This window comes from Leuresthes tenuis, unplaced genomic scaffold (assembly GCF_036924035.1).
Source record: "Leuresthes tenuis unplaced genomic scaffold, fLeuTen1.0.hap1 SCAF_34, whole genome shotgun sequence".
Lineage (NCBI taxonomy): Eukaryota > Metazoa > Chordata > Actinopteri > Atheriniformes > Atherinopsidae > Leuresthes > Leuresthes tenuis.
In genome coordinates, this window is record NW_027325388.1 from 877,835 (window position 1) to 892,683 (window position 14,849).

Consider the following 14,849-nt stretch of genomic DNA (forward strand, 5'->3'; position numbering starts at 1 on the left):
TACTACCTTTTCTTCCCCCGTTTGTGAGTAATTATGGCTGGACATTCACACCTACTTGCAGTCGAACAGCTCTGCTCCCGCTTTTGATTATGTTTGGTTGGATATTCGAACCTTTTCTTAACTGCTTTTTACAAACCATGGTCGGACTTTCACACCTTCTTGTAGCCGAACAACTCCGCTCCCGCTATTGATTGTGTACAGTCGGGTATTTTAACCTTTTCTTACCCGCTTTTTACCAAGTATGGTCGGACATTCACACCTTCGTACAGCGGAACACCTCCGCTCCCTCTTTTGATGGTGTATAGTCGGGCATTCAAACCTTTTCTTACCCGCTATTTACAAACTATGGTAGGACATTCAAACCTTCGTGTATCCGAAAACCTCCGCTCTCTCTTTTGATCATACATTGTCGGACATTCGCACCTTTTCTTACCTGCTTTTTACAAACCATGGTCAGACTGTCACACCTTCTTGTAGTCGAACACATCCGCTCCCGCTATTGATTGTGTACAGTCGGGTATTTTAACCTTTTCTTACCCGCTTTTTACCAAGTATGGTCGGACATTCACACCTTCGTACAGCGGAACACCTCCGCTCCCTCTTTTGATGGTGTATGTTCGGGCATTCAAACCTTTTCTTACCCGCTTTTTCCAAACTATGGTTGGCTATTCACAGCTTCCTCTCCACCATACTTGTATGGTGGGATATTCACACCCACTTGCATCCGAAAACCTCCGCCCCAATTTTTGTTGATATTTGGTCGGACATTCGCACCTTACCCGCTTTTGGCAAACTATGGCCTTCTTGCAGCCAAACAACTCTGATCTTGCTTTTGATGATGTAAGGTTGGGCATTCAGACCTTGCTTCACCTGCTTTTCACCAAATATAGTCGGACATTCACACCTTCTTGCAGCCGAACACTTCCGCTCCACCTTTTAGTGTTCTATCACACCTTTTTTTTCACCGCATTTTATACATTATGGTTGGAAATTTTCAACCACTTTCATCCGAAGACCTCTCCTCCCGCTTTTGTTAATATATTTTAACTTTAGTTTGACATTCAAACCTTCTTGCAGCTGAACCACCTCCGCTCCCTGTTTTGATCATATATGGTCTGGCAATACTACCTTTTCTTACCCGTTTGTGAGTAATTATGGCTGGACATTCACACCTACTTGCAGCCGAACACAACCTCTCTCGCTTTTGATGATGTATGGACCGGCATTTTTACCTTTTCTAACACATTTTTCAGCAATTATGGTCGGAGATTCACACCTACTCACAGCCGAACAACTCCGCTCCCGCATTTGATGATGTATAGTCGGGCATTCTCACCCTTTCTCATCAGCTTTTTGCAAATTATGATCTGACATTCACACCTACTTGCAGTCGAACAGCTCTGCTCCCGCTTTTGATTATGTTTGGTTGGATATTCGAACCTTTTCTTAACTTCTTTTTACATATTTTGGTTGGACGTTCACACCTTCTTGTAGCTGAACACTTCCACTCCTGCTTTTGATGATGTATGGTTGGACATTCACACCTTTTTTTTGCCCATTTTTCAGGAATTATGGGTGGACATTCACACCTTGCAGCTGAACACCTCCTATCCCACTTATGATCATGTGCGGTATGATTTTCGAAAAGTTTCTTTCATGTTTTCTAGCAATTATTGATGGACATGTAGACCTTCTTGCAGCTGAACACCTCCGCTCCCGCTTTTGATCATACATTGTCAGGCATTCGCACCTTGTCTTACCCACTTTTTACAAACTTTAGTCGAACAGTCACACCTTTTTGAAGCGGAACACCACCTCTACCGCTTTTGATGATGTATGGTCCAGCATTCTTACCTTTTCTAACACATTCTTCAGCAATTATGGTCGGACATTCACACCTACTCAGAGCCGAACACATCCGCTCCCGCATTTGATGGTCTATAGTCGGGCATTCTACAGCGGAAAAGACTCATTCTTATGTTTGGTTAGATATTCGAACCTTTTCTTAACTGCTTTTTACAAACTTTGGTCGGACGTTCACAATATCTTGCAGCCGAACACCTCCGCTTCCGCTTTTGATGGTGTATATTCGGGCATACGAACCTTTTCTTACCCGCTTTTTACAAACCAAGGTCGGACTTTCACACCTTCTCTTAGCTGAACAACTCCGCTCCCTCTTTTGATTGTGTACAGTCGGGTAATTTAACCTTTTCTTACCTGCTTTTTACCATCTATGGTCGGACATTCACACCGTCTTACAGCGGAACACCTCCGCTCCCTCTTTTGATGATGTATGGTTAGGCATTCGCACCTTTTCTTACCCATTTTTCAGTAATTATGGGTAGACATTCACACCTTCTTGCAGCTGAACACCTCCTCTCCTGCTTATGATCATGTGCAGTTTGATATTCGAAAATTTTCTTTCATGTTTTCTAGCAATTATTGATGGACATTCAGACCGTCTTGAAGCTGAACACCTCCGCTCCCACTTTTGATGGTGTATAGTCGGGCTTTCGAGCCTTTTCTTCCCCGGTTTTTACAAATTATGGTTGGACATTCAGACCTTCTTGCAGCCGAAAACCTCCACTCCCTCTTTTGATCATACATTGTCGGGCATTCGTACCTTTTCTTACCCGCTTTTTACAAACCATGGTCGGACTTTCACACCTTCTTGTAGCCGAACAACTCCGCTCCCGCTATTGATTGTGTACAGTCGGGTATTTTAACCTTTTCTTACCCGCTTTTTACCAACTATTGTTGGACATTCACACCGTCTTACAGCGGAACACCTCCGCTCCCTCTTTTGATGGTGTATATTCGGGCACTCGAACCTTTTCTTACCCGCATTTTACAAACTATGGTCAAACATTCAAACCTTCTTGTAGCCGAACACATCCACTCCTGCTTTTGATGATGGGTATTCAAACCTACTTGTTGCCCGCTTTTCATTAATTATGGGTGGACATACACACCTTGTCGCAGCCAAACACCTCCGCTCCCTGTTTTGATCATGTATGATTGGACATTCGCACCTTTTCTCACCCGCTTTTTACTATGGTCGGCCATTCACAGCTTCCTCTCCACCATACTTGTATGGTGGGATATTCACACCCACTTGCATCCGAAGACCTCCGCCCCCACTTTTGTTGATATTTAGTCGGTCATTCGCACCTTGTATTACCCGCTTTTTATAAACTTTAGTCAGACATTCACACCTTGCAGCTGAACCACCTCCGCTCCCTGTTTTGATAATTTATGGTCTGGCAATACTACCTTTTCTTACCGGTTTGTGAGTAATTATGGCTGGACATTCACACCTACTTGCAGCCGAACACCACTTTTCCCGCTTTTGATGATGTATGGTCCGGCATTCTAGTCTTTTCTAACACATTTTTCAGCAATTATGGTTTGACATTCACACCTACTCACAGCCGAACACTTCCGCTCCCGCATTTGATGGTGTATAGTCGGGCATTCTCACCATTTCTCATCAGCTTTTTGCAAATTATGATCTGACATTCACACCTACTTGCAGTCGAACAGCTCTGCTCCCGCTTTTGATGGTATATATTCGGGCATTCGAACCTTTTCTTACCCGCTTTTTACAAACCATGGTTGGACTTTCACACCTTCTTGTAGCCGAACAACTCCGCTCCCGCTATTGATTGTGTACAGTCGGGTATTTTAACCTTTTCTTACCCGCTTTTTACCAACTATTGTTGGACATTCACACCGTCTTACAGCGGATCACCTCCGCTCCCTCTTTTGATGGTGTATGTTCGGGCATTCGAACCTTTTCTTACCCGCATTTTACGAACTATGGTCGGATATTCAAACCTTCTTTTAGCCGAACACATCCACTCCTGCTTTTTATGATGTATGGTTGAGCATTCGCACCTTTTCTTACCCATTTTTTACAAACTATGGTCGGACATTCACACCTTCTTGCAGCTGAACACCTCCTCTCCCGCTTATGATGATGTGTGGTTTGATATTCGAAAATTTTCTTTCATTTTTTCTAGCAATTATTGATGGACATTCAGACCTTCTTGCAGCTGAACACCTCCGCTCCCGCTTTTGATGATGTATAGTTTGGCTTTCGAGCCTTTTCTTCCCCGGTTTTTACAAAATTATTGTTGGACATTCAGACCTTCTTGCAGCCGAAAACCTCCGCTCCCTCTTTTGATCATACATTGTCGGGCATTCGCACCTTCTCTTACCCGCTTTTTACAAACCAGGGTCGGACTTTCACACCTTTTAGTAGCCGAACAACTCCGCTCCCGCTATTGATTGTGTACAGTCGGGTATTTTCACCTTTTCTTACCCGCTTTTTACCAACTATGGTCAGACATTCACACCTTCTTACAGTGGAACACCTCCGCTCCCTCTTTTGATGGTGTATGTTCGGGCATTCGAACCTTTTCTTACCCGCTTTTTACAAACTATGGTCGGACATTAAAACCTTCTTGTAGCCGGACACATCCACTCCTGCTTTTGATGATGTATGGTTGGGCATTCGTACCTTTTCTTACCCAATTTTCAGTAATTATGGGTGGACATTCACACCTTTTTGCATTTTAACACCTCCTCTCCCGCTTATGATGATGTGTGGTTTGATATTCGAAAATTTTCTTTCATGTTTTCTAGCAATTATTGATGGACATTCAGACCTTCTTGCAGCTGAACACCTCCGCTCCCGCTTTTGATGATGTATAGTTTGGCTTTCGAGCCTTCTCTTCCCCGGTTTTTACAAAATTATTGTTGGACATTCAGACCTTCTTGCAGCCGAAAACCTCCGCTCCCTCTTTTGATCATACATTGTCGGGCATTCGCACCTTCTCTTACCCGCTTTTTACAAACCAGGGTCGGACTTTCACACCTTTTAGTAGCCGAACAACTCCGCTCCCGCTATTGATTGTGTACAGTCGGGTATTTTCACCTTTTCTTACCCGCTTTTTACCAACTATGGTCAGATATTCACACCTTCTTACAGTGGAACACCTCCGCTCCCTCTTTTGATGGTGTATGTTCGGGCATTCGAACCTTTTCTTACCCGCTTTTTACAAACTATGGTCGGACATTAAAACCTTCTTGTAGCCGAACACATCCACTCCTGCTTTTGATGATGTATGGTTGGGCATTCGTACCTTTTCTTACCCATTTTGCAGTAATTATGGGTGGACATTCACACCTTTTTGCATTTTAACACCTCCTCTCCCGCTTATGATCATGTGCGGTTTGATATTCGAAAATTCTCTTCCATGTTTTCTAGCAATTATTGATGGACATTCAGACCTTCTTGCAGCTGAACACCTCCGCTCCAGCTGTTGATGGTGTATAGTCGGGCTTTCGAGCCTTTTCTTCCCCGATTTTTACAAATTATGGATGGACAATCAGACCTTCTTTCAGCCGAAAACCTCCGCTCCCTCTTTTGATCATACATTGTCGGGCATTCGCACCTTTTCTTACCTGCTTTTTACAATTCATGGTCGGACTTTCACACCTTTTAGTAGCGGAACAACTCTGCTCCCGCTATTGATTGTGTACAATAGGGTATTTTAACCTTTTCTTACCTGCTTTTTGCCAATTATGGTTGGACATTCACACCTTCTTACAGCGGAACACCTCCGCTCCCTCCTTTGATGGTGTATGTTCGGGCATTCGAACCTTTTCTTACCCGCTTTTTACAAACTATGGTCAGACATTCAAACCTTCTTGTAGCCGAACACATCCACTCCTGCTTTTGATGATGGGTATTCAAACCTACTTGTTGCCCGCTTTTCATTAATTATGGGTGGACATACACACCTTGTCGCAGCCAAGCACCTCCGCTCCCTGTTAGGATCATGTATGGTTGGGCATTCGTACCTTTTCTTACCCATTTTGCAGTAATTATGGGTGGACATTCACACCTTCTTGCATTTGAACACCTCCTCTCCCGCTTATGATCATGTGCGGTTTGATATTCGAAAATTCTCTTCCATGTTTTCTAGCAATTATTGATGGACATTTAGACCTTCTTGCAGCTGAACACCTCCGCTCCAGCTGTTGATGGTGTATAGTCGGGCTTTCGAGCCTTTTCTTCCCAGATTTTTACAAAATATGGATGGACATTCAGACCTTGTTTCAGCCGAAAAACTCCGCTCCCTCTTTTGATCATACATTGTCGGGCATTCGCACCTTTTCTTACCCGCTTTTTACAAACCATGGTCGGACTTTCACACCTTTTAGTAGCGGAACAACTCTGCTCCCGCTATTGATTGTGTACAATCGGGTATTTTAACCTTTTCTTACCTGCTTTTTGCCAACTATGGTCGGACATTCACACCTTCTTACAGCGGAACACCTCCGCTCCCTCCTTTGATGGTGTATGTTCGGGCATTCGAACCTTTTCTTTCCCGCTTTTTACAAACTATGGTCAGACATTCACACCTTCTTGCAGCCGAACACTTCCGCTCTACCTTTTAGTGTTCTATGGGGTATTCACACCTTTTTTTTCACCGCATTTTATAGATTATGGTTGTAAATTCTCACCCACTCTTATCCGAAGACCTCTCCTCCTGCTTTGGTTAATATATAGTCGGGCATTCGAACCTTTTCTTACCCGCTTTTTACAAATTATGGTCGAACATTCACACCTACTTGCAGCCGAACACCTCCGCTCCCGCTTTTGATGGTGTATAGTCGGGCTTTCGAGCCTTTTCTTCCCCGGTTTTTACAAATTATGGTTGGACATTCAGACCTTGCAGCCGAAAACCTCCGCTCCCTCTTTTGATCATACATTGTCAGGCATTCGCACCTACTTGCAGCCGAATACTTCCGCTCCACCTTTTAGTGATGTATGGTTGGCATTTACACCTTTTCTTACCCTTTCTTACCCTACTGATTGCTTAAGATTAAGTTGTTTTTTCTCAAACTACAACATTTTTTTAATTGTTGAAACTTGATTTGAAGTGGATAAATAAGGAGGACAAACAGTTTTAAGTCAGGCTGATAGAAGGAATTAATTTTATAGCAAAATCTGTATTTCGTCATATGTCGAGAGATGCTTATTGCTGAAGAAGTACAAAGTACAACGTTGTTTATCGTTGAAACTTGATTAGACATGAATAAATATGAAGGACAAAGCAGTCTTAACTTGGTTAGAGTTAAGGAATTCGTTTTATAGGAGAATCCGAATTCGTGCATAACTCGTAAAATAGAGCTTATTTTCGGATTCCTGAAGAATGAGTCTGGTTCTTTCTCATAATATAAAGTTTGTTGTTTATTGTTGAAACTTCATCAGAAGTGAAGAAATAAATGAATGCCTATCAACAAATGTGGGATCTAAACTCTAGTGCTTCCTCTAAAATAATTTCCTTTCTCAATTCAGAAATGTGTGTGTGTAAGTCACAACACCCGTGACACCAAAACGGCTTTCTTTTCTCTCTTTTCTCTACACTCTGCACTGTGAGCACACACACCAAATCAGAAAGGCTTTTTTCTCTCTTTTCTACATTATGGACTGTGGGGACACAAAACCGCTCTCTCTTTTTTTTTTTGATTGTGTGCCAGGGCGTTGTCTCACGTATTAGATTATGCTTACGATACGAATGGGTTTATCAGTCACATCAGAATCCATACATACTGATCCTCCCCTAATAAAATGGTCGGATCTTATCAAACACACTTTGTTTCTTGTGACAATCAAGTCAGCGAAACAGCGTATACACGTCAAGACACTGAATCAAGTTTGCCACAAGAACTCATAAGTTTGGCAGTATTGCTCTGCCGTCAGCAATCATACACCCATTTTATTTTCGTGAGACATGTGCAGGCACCTGTTCATCTACTGTTCTATCACTATGAATTAGTTTATCTATTATCAATAAGGATACTTCTACAACTACTATCAAAGTATGTCCAGACTTCTTATGTTGTCAGTTGCTATATATGAATAAGTGGGTAGCTACTGACAAGCATTAAGCATGTCACACAGCCCAAACATATAACATTTCAGGACACACCACACAGTTAACAACCACAGTGAAGTGTCAAAGCCCAAACATGTAACATTCAACAGGACACTTACACAACACATTCAAATCAAACAGTCAGACAACATACAAGAACATATACCCCAGCCGGCATTGCTCCCTGCCTATTTTCCTACAGCTCACTATGTGTGCGCACACCTTTATTCACAAACTCTTCAACTTATACTCTTTTACCAAAGCTGCTACAGCTCGATTGGCCGAATACCCTTAGATCCTATTTCGGTGAATTTGACATCTGCCTTACATGTAACAGATTAGCGGTTTAGCAGTTTTAATTTAGTTTGAGTGAAGGAATTCATTTTATAGCAAAATCCGAAATCGTGAAGAACTCATGAAAGTAAGCTTATTCTCGGATTCCTGAAACTTTAGATTTGCTCTTTCTTTTACTGCAAAGTACAACGTTGTTTTTTTTTTGTTTAAATCTTTCTAGACATGGTAAATATGAAGGACAAAGCAGTTTTAACATAGTTTGAGTGAAGGAATTCATTTTATAGATAAAATCCCAAGAGTCTGCTGAGAAAAGAGAGTGAATGCGAAGTAGACTTTAACACGGCTCTGGGAGCGAGCCGAGTGTGGGCTAACCGGGAGAATTGCTTGAAAGAAACGCGACACCGAATGAGCGGTCAGAACAAAGCCTCAATACGGTGTTCCCGTGGTGTTTTTGTTGCTGCCTTGTCGATTGCACAGGGGCAAGCGTTTCAACCAAGCAACGCTCACCATGGGGAAGGTGGCTATGGCAACTAGCCTGATGCCCTGCTCCCGCAGTGACGGATAATCGTACTCTGGTTTCTCTTCATAACATACAAGTCTTTCGCCTTTTACTAAAGACTTTCGTGGAGAGCAGCACTAATGAGTTGTTTCTATTTTTGGCAGGCTTTACCTTTGCGGGTGAAGCCCTTTCTGTCTGTGCAAAAGAAATCTTGTTACTGTGCAGAGTGACTTCTCTGAGTAGAGTCGCCTTACTTGTTGCGATTGTGCCGATGTTCGAAGCTGGAGTGCAAAGTTGTTGCTTGAATGGTGCTTGCTGGAGCATGCGGGAGTGCAAAGTTATACCATTTAAAAGGGCTGAAGAGTGCTCAGTGCAGCGGGTGGGCGGAGGTGCAACGTGACACTCTGGCCACCTATGGCCATAAAAAGAACACTGCTACAAGTGCGCATTGTGCCAGCAAGGGCCCTCGGACCTGAAACAGTGGACAGTTATCGCTTCTCGGCCTTTTGGCTAAGATCAAGTGTAGTATCTGTTCTTATCAGTTTAATATGTCCTCTATACGAGGACTACATATTAAATGGATTTTTAAGAATAGGAGTTGAAAAAGAAGCTTGCTCCGTTCACTCCAAGCATCGACCCAGTACTGCAGTGCCGCTGGGAACGGTGCGCTCTTCTCTGCTCTTGTGAAAAAGCAAACAGCGGTGCAGGATGGAAGTTTCAGGGAGCCCAAGATGAAACTTTCTTTTAGTCTGCTGAGAAAAGAGAGTGAATGCGAAGTAGACTTTAACACAGCTCTGGGAGCGAGCCGAGTGTGGGCTAACCGGGAGAATTGCTTGAAAGAAACGCCATACCAAATGAGCGGTCAGAACAAAGCCTCAATACGGTGTTCCCGTTGTGTTTTTGTTGCTGCCGCTGTTTGCTTTTTCACAAGAGCGCACCTGTTGAGGGGGGGCCTGGGGGGGCCTGGGTGATGGTGGGTCTCAGGCCCGGGCTGCTGCGACTGGTGTGACCGGGTGGTTTGTTTGTTTGTTTTTTGTTGTTGTTTGTTTGTTTTTTGTAGAGGTCCTCCGGAGTGGGGTTGGGTTTAGTGGGGTGGGGCGGGATGGGTACCTTCTGGGGGTACAGTAGCTCCCAGAATATGGTCGCTGCAGGCCCCGAGCCTGGTGGACATCAGGCCCTCCTGTCCTGTGTTGGCTCCCTTTTAAAAAGTACAGAACTTAGAACAGGTCTAGTCCCTGGCTTTCGGCAGAACTGTCTTCTTTACTTTTTTTTTTTTTCCCCTTATCGTGTTCAGCATTATGGCAGCAGAATTGTAGTCTGAATACCTTTGATGCCAAACAGATTTGCTTTGCCAAGGGAAGTTTTATAAATGTAAAGCTCCCCTTGATGCCCATTTATTTATTTCTGTTTACAATATATGACATGTAATAGAACTGAACCGGACCGGGGGACAAGGAAAGAAGAAGAGGAAAGAAGAGAAAAACAGAACATACATCGCATACAACACAGCTGTGGATATAGATGACCTGAGACGACATGATAATACATCAACTGCTTAGCGACCATGCTACTGGACTAATGAATGTGGTTGTGTGTGTGTGAGAACATGCAACACCCATGGCACAGGACCTACATGATAACCGTGCTTAGTTATGAGTGTATAAGCATACAGGGCCACAATCCACAGCCCCCCCAAGCAATCAGAAGCAGGCAGAGAGGGCCACAAGACCCGGGCCACCAGCAGCCCCCACAGAGCACAGAACCCAGGAAGCCCACCGCAGGGGCAACCACGCATCCACCCAGAAGACTGCAGAGGAAGCCCCCGGAAAGAGCCCCCATAAGCATAGGGCAGAGGCCCTCCGGGAGCCAGGGGCAACAGCCCACCGACGTCGCCAGGCCCCAGCCGCCCAGACATGGGCCGTGCACTGGATCCGGGCCCCAGGAGCCCGAGCGCCCCCAAACCCCCCGGCAGAGGCCCCACCCAATACCCAGGAGGGCCAAGCGCCCCAGACAGCCACACAGTGGGTCAGCGCCTGCCCCAGCACCCCTGGCCAAGTGCCCTGGGAGTCAAGACGTGCCCACAGGTGGGTGAAGTCGCGAGCAGCGGAGAGAGGCCACGCCGCCCCCCCCATCGGGAGAAGCACAGACAGGCCAGGCGACAGCAAGTCCAAGATCCAGGCCCAATCATTACCACACACACTTTCATGTCCCATACATCCACACGTCCTCCCTCCCTCGACTCCGCTGGGGTGTAGTGCAGCGGGCACACCAGGGGGCCAGCAGCCACCACAGACCCCAAACCAGCAGAACAATTAATTAATCCTCCTGGCCCCTCCCGCCCCGAGCAGCAACCAGGAAGCAGGGGTGTGCGAAGAAGACCCCTCCCCTCACCCTTCTGGCTCTTCAATATTTTCTAATAGTGAGCAATTAAAATTGAGGGGCAGCCAAACTTGTAGAACTGGGAGCGTGGCCCTCTGGGAAGCCTACATACCCAAAGAGCCCCGCCCACCAGATGCCACTCAGTGTAACCACCCCCCAAGACCTAATGTGTGTGTGTGAGTGTGTTTGATAAGTAGTAATGTCTAAGGTGTAATTAAAACAGGGGTGGGAACTGCAGAGTGCAACTACTGCAGAGTCCACTACACCCCACCGAACACACACGCCCCCAAAACCCTTCATGTGTGAGTGTGTGCTGTGTACAGGAGCCAGAAGGGAGAGGGGTATGGGGATATACACTGGGGGCAGCCAGGGACTGGCTGCAATAGGCATCCCCGCTACCAGGGAGCCAACACAGGACAGGAGGGCCTGATGTCCACCAGGCTCGGGGCCTGCAGCGACCATATTCTGGGAGTTACTGTACCCCCAGAAGGTACCCATCCCGCCCCACCCCACTCAACCCAACCCCACTCCGGAGGACCTCTACAAAAAACAAACAAACCACCCGGTCACACCAGTCGCAGCAGCCCAGGCCTGAGACCCACCATCACCCAGGCCCCCCCAGAACCCCCCTCAACAGGTGCGCTCTTGTGAAAAAGCAAACAGCGGCAGCAACAAAAACACAACGGGAACACTGTATTGAGGCTTTGTTCTGACCGCTCATTTGGTATGGCGTTTCTTTCAAGCAATTCTCCCGGTTAGCCCGCACTCGGCTCGCTCCCAGAGCCGTGTTAAAGTCTACTTCGCATTCACTCTCTTTTCTCAGCAGACTCTTGGGATTTTATCAATAAAATGAATTCCTTCACTCAAACTATGTTAAAACTGCTTTGTCCTTCATATTTACCATGTCTTGAAAGATTTAAACAAAAAAAACAACGTTGTACTTTGCAGTAAAAGAAATAGCAAATCTAAAGTTTCAGGAATCCGAGAATAAGCTTACTTTCATGAGTTCTTCACGATTTCGGATTTTGCTATAAAATGAATTCCTTCACTCAAACTAAATTAAAACTGCTAAACCGCTAATCTGTTACATGTAAGGCAGATGTCAAATTCACCGAATTAGGATTATTCGGTATTCGGCCAATCGAGCTGTAGCAGCTTCGGTAAAAGAGTATAAGTTGAAGAGTTTGTGAATAAAGGTGTGCGCACACATAGTGAGCTGTAGGAAAATAGGCAGGGAGCAATGCCGGCTGGGGTATATGTTCTTGTATGTTGTCTGACTGTTTGATTTGAATGTGTTGTGTAAGTGTCCTGTTGAATGTTACATGTTTGGGCTTTGACACTTCACTGTGGTTGTTAACTGTGTGGTGTGTCCTGAAATGTTATATGTTTGGGCTGTGTGACATGCTTAATGCTTGTCAGTAGCTACCCACTTATTCATATATAGCAACTGACAACGTAAGAAGTCCGGACATACTTTGATAGAGTAGTTGTAGAAGTATCCTTATTGATAATAGATAAACTAATTCATAGTGATAGAACAGTAGATGAACAGGTGCCTGCACATGTCTCACGAAAATAAAATGGATGTATGATTGCTGACGGCAGAGCAATACTGCCAAACTTATGAGTTCTTGTGGCAAACTTGATTCAGTGTCTTGACGTGTATACGCTGTTTGGCTGACTTGATTGTCACAAGAAACAAAGTGTGTTTGATAAGATCCGACCATTTTATTACGGGAGGATCAGTATGTATGGATTCTGATGTGACTGATAAACCCATTCGTATCTTAAGCACAATCTAATACGTGAGACAACGCCCTGGCACACGATAAAAAAAAAAGAGAGAGCGGTTTTGTGTCCCCACAGTCCATAATGTAGAAAAGAGAGAAAAAAGCCTTTCTGATTTGGTGTGTGTGCTCATAGTGCAGAGTGTAGAGAAAAGAAAGCCGTTTTGGTGTCACGGGTGTTGTGACTTACACACACACATTTCTAAATTGAGAAAGGAAATTATTTTAGAGGAAGCACTAAAGTTTAGATCCCACATTTGTTGATAGGCATTCATTTATTTCTTCACTTCTGATAAAAATGATAAGACTGACCTAAAGAATTGGAGGCCCATCACACTTTTAAACTTTGACTGTAAACTTTTTAGCAAGGTTTTAACGACACGGATGTCCTCTGTTTTAGAGGAGGTAATTCACCCAGACCAGGCTTGTGCCATCTCAGAGAGACAACTCACCGACAGCCTCGTACTGATTCGAGACATCATTGATTACGCTAGAGACAGAAACACCCGGCTTGTCATCTTAAATTTAGACTTTGAAAAAGCTTTTGATCGGGTCTCGCATCAATATCTCTTTCAGGTGTTGCAGCCATCGAATAGGGCCCGATTGTTCCTACTTGGTGAGATTTGCTTGGTTGAGACGCTTGCTCCCCCCCCTTGCTCCTCGGCTGACCAAGTAGGAACAATCGGGCCCTATTCGATGGCTGCCTTGTCTTTTACTCTGTGCAAAAGACAAGGCAGCCACAAACACCACGGGAACACCGTATTGAGGCTTTGTTCTGACCACTCATTCGGTGTCGCGTTTCTTTCAAGCAATTCTCCCGGTTAGCCCACACTCGGCTCGCTCCCAGAGCTGTGTTATAGTCTACTTCGCATTCACTCTCTTTTCTCAGCAGATTAAAAGAAAGTTTCATCTTGGGCTCCCTGAAACTTCCATCCTGCACCGCTGTTTGCTTTTTCACAAGAGCAGAGAAGAGCGCACCGTTCCCAGCGGCACTGCAGTACTGGGTCGATGCTTGGAGTGAACGGAGCAAGCTTCTTTTTCAACTCCTATTCTTAAAAATCCATTTAATATGTAGTCCTCGTATAGAGGACATATTAAACTGATAAGAACAGATACTACACTTGATCTTAGCCAAAAGGCCGAGAAGCGATAACTGTCCACTGTTTCAGGTCTGAGGGCCCTTGCTGGCACAATGCGCACTTGTAGCAGTGTTCTTTTTATGGCCATAGGTGGCCAGAGTGTCACGTTGCACCTCCGCCCACCCGCTGAACTGAGCACTCTTCAGCCCTTTTAAATGGTATAACTTTGCACTCCCGCATGCTCCAGCAAGCACCATTCAAGCAACAACTTTGCACTCCAGCTTCGAACATCGGCACAATCGCAACAAGTAAGGCGACTCTACTCAGAGAAGTCACTCTGCACAGTAACAAGATTTCTTTTGCACAGACAGAAAGGGCTTCACCCGCAAAGGTAAAGCCTGCCAAAAATAGAAACAACTCATTAGTGCTGCTCTCCACGAAAGTCTTTAGTAAAAGGCGAAAGACTTGTATGTTATGAAGAGAAACCAGAGTACGATTATCCGTCACTGCGGGAGCAGGGCATCAGGCTAGTTGCCATAGCCACCTTCCCCATGGTGAGCGTTGCTTGGTTGAAACGCTTGCCCCTGTGCAATCGACAAGGCAGCAACAAAAACACCACGGGAACACCGTATTGAGGCTTTGTTCTGACCGCTCATTCGGTGTCGCGTTTCTTTCAAGCAATTCTCCCGGTTAGCCCACACTCGGCTCGCTCCCAGAGCCGTGTTAAAGTCTACTTCGCATTCACTCTCTTTTCTCAGCAGACTCTTGGGATTTTATCTATAAAATGAATTCCTTCACTCAAACTATGTTAAAACTGCTTTGTCCTTCATATTTACCATGTCTAGAAAGATTTAAACAA

At 44.9% G+C, this 14,849-nt stretch overlaps 4 non-coding genes across 4 annotated transcripts; 2 read left to right on the top strand and 2 right to left on the bottom strand.

Annotated features, from left to right (window-relative positions):
* Window positions 1–8,813: 8,813 nt before the first annotated feature.
* On the top strand, window positions 8,814–8,927 carry LOC140285268 (U5 spliceosomal RNA). The gene has a single exon (XR_011910364.1). It is a non-coding gene; the product is annotated as a U5 spliceosomal RNA (small nuclear RNA).
* A 308-nt stretch (window positions 8,928–9,235) lies between these two features.
* Window positions 9,236–9,419, top strand: LOC140285335 (U2 spliceosomal RNA). Its single transcript, XR_011910426.1, has one exon. It is a non-coding gene; the product is annotated as a U2 spliceosomal RNA (small nuclear RNA).
* Window positions 9,420–13,878: 4,459 nt separating this feature from the next.
* Window positions 13,879–14,062, bottom strand: LOC140285337 (U2 spliceosomal RNA). Its single transcript, XR_011910428.1, has one exon. It is a non-coding gene; the product is annotated as a U2 spliceosomal RNA (small nuclear RNA).
* Window positions 14,063–14,370: 308 nt separating this feature from the next.
* LOC140285269 (U5 spliceosomal RNA) lies at window positions 14,371–14,484 on the bottom strand. The gene has a single exon (XR_011910365.1). It is a non-coding gene; the product is annotated as a U5 spliceosomal RNA (small nuclear RNA).
* Window positions 14,485–14,849: the final 365 nt, after the last annotated feature.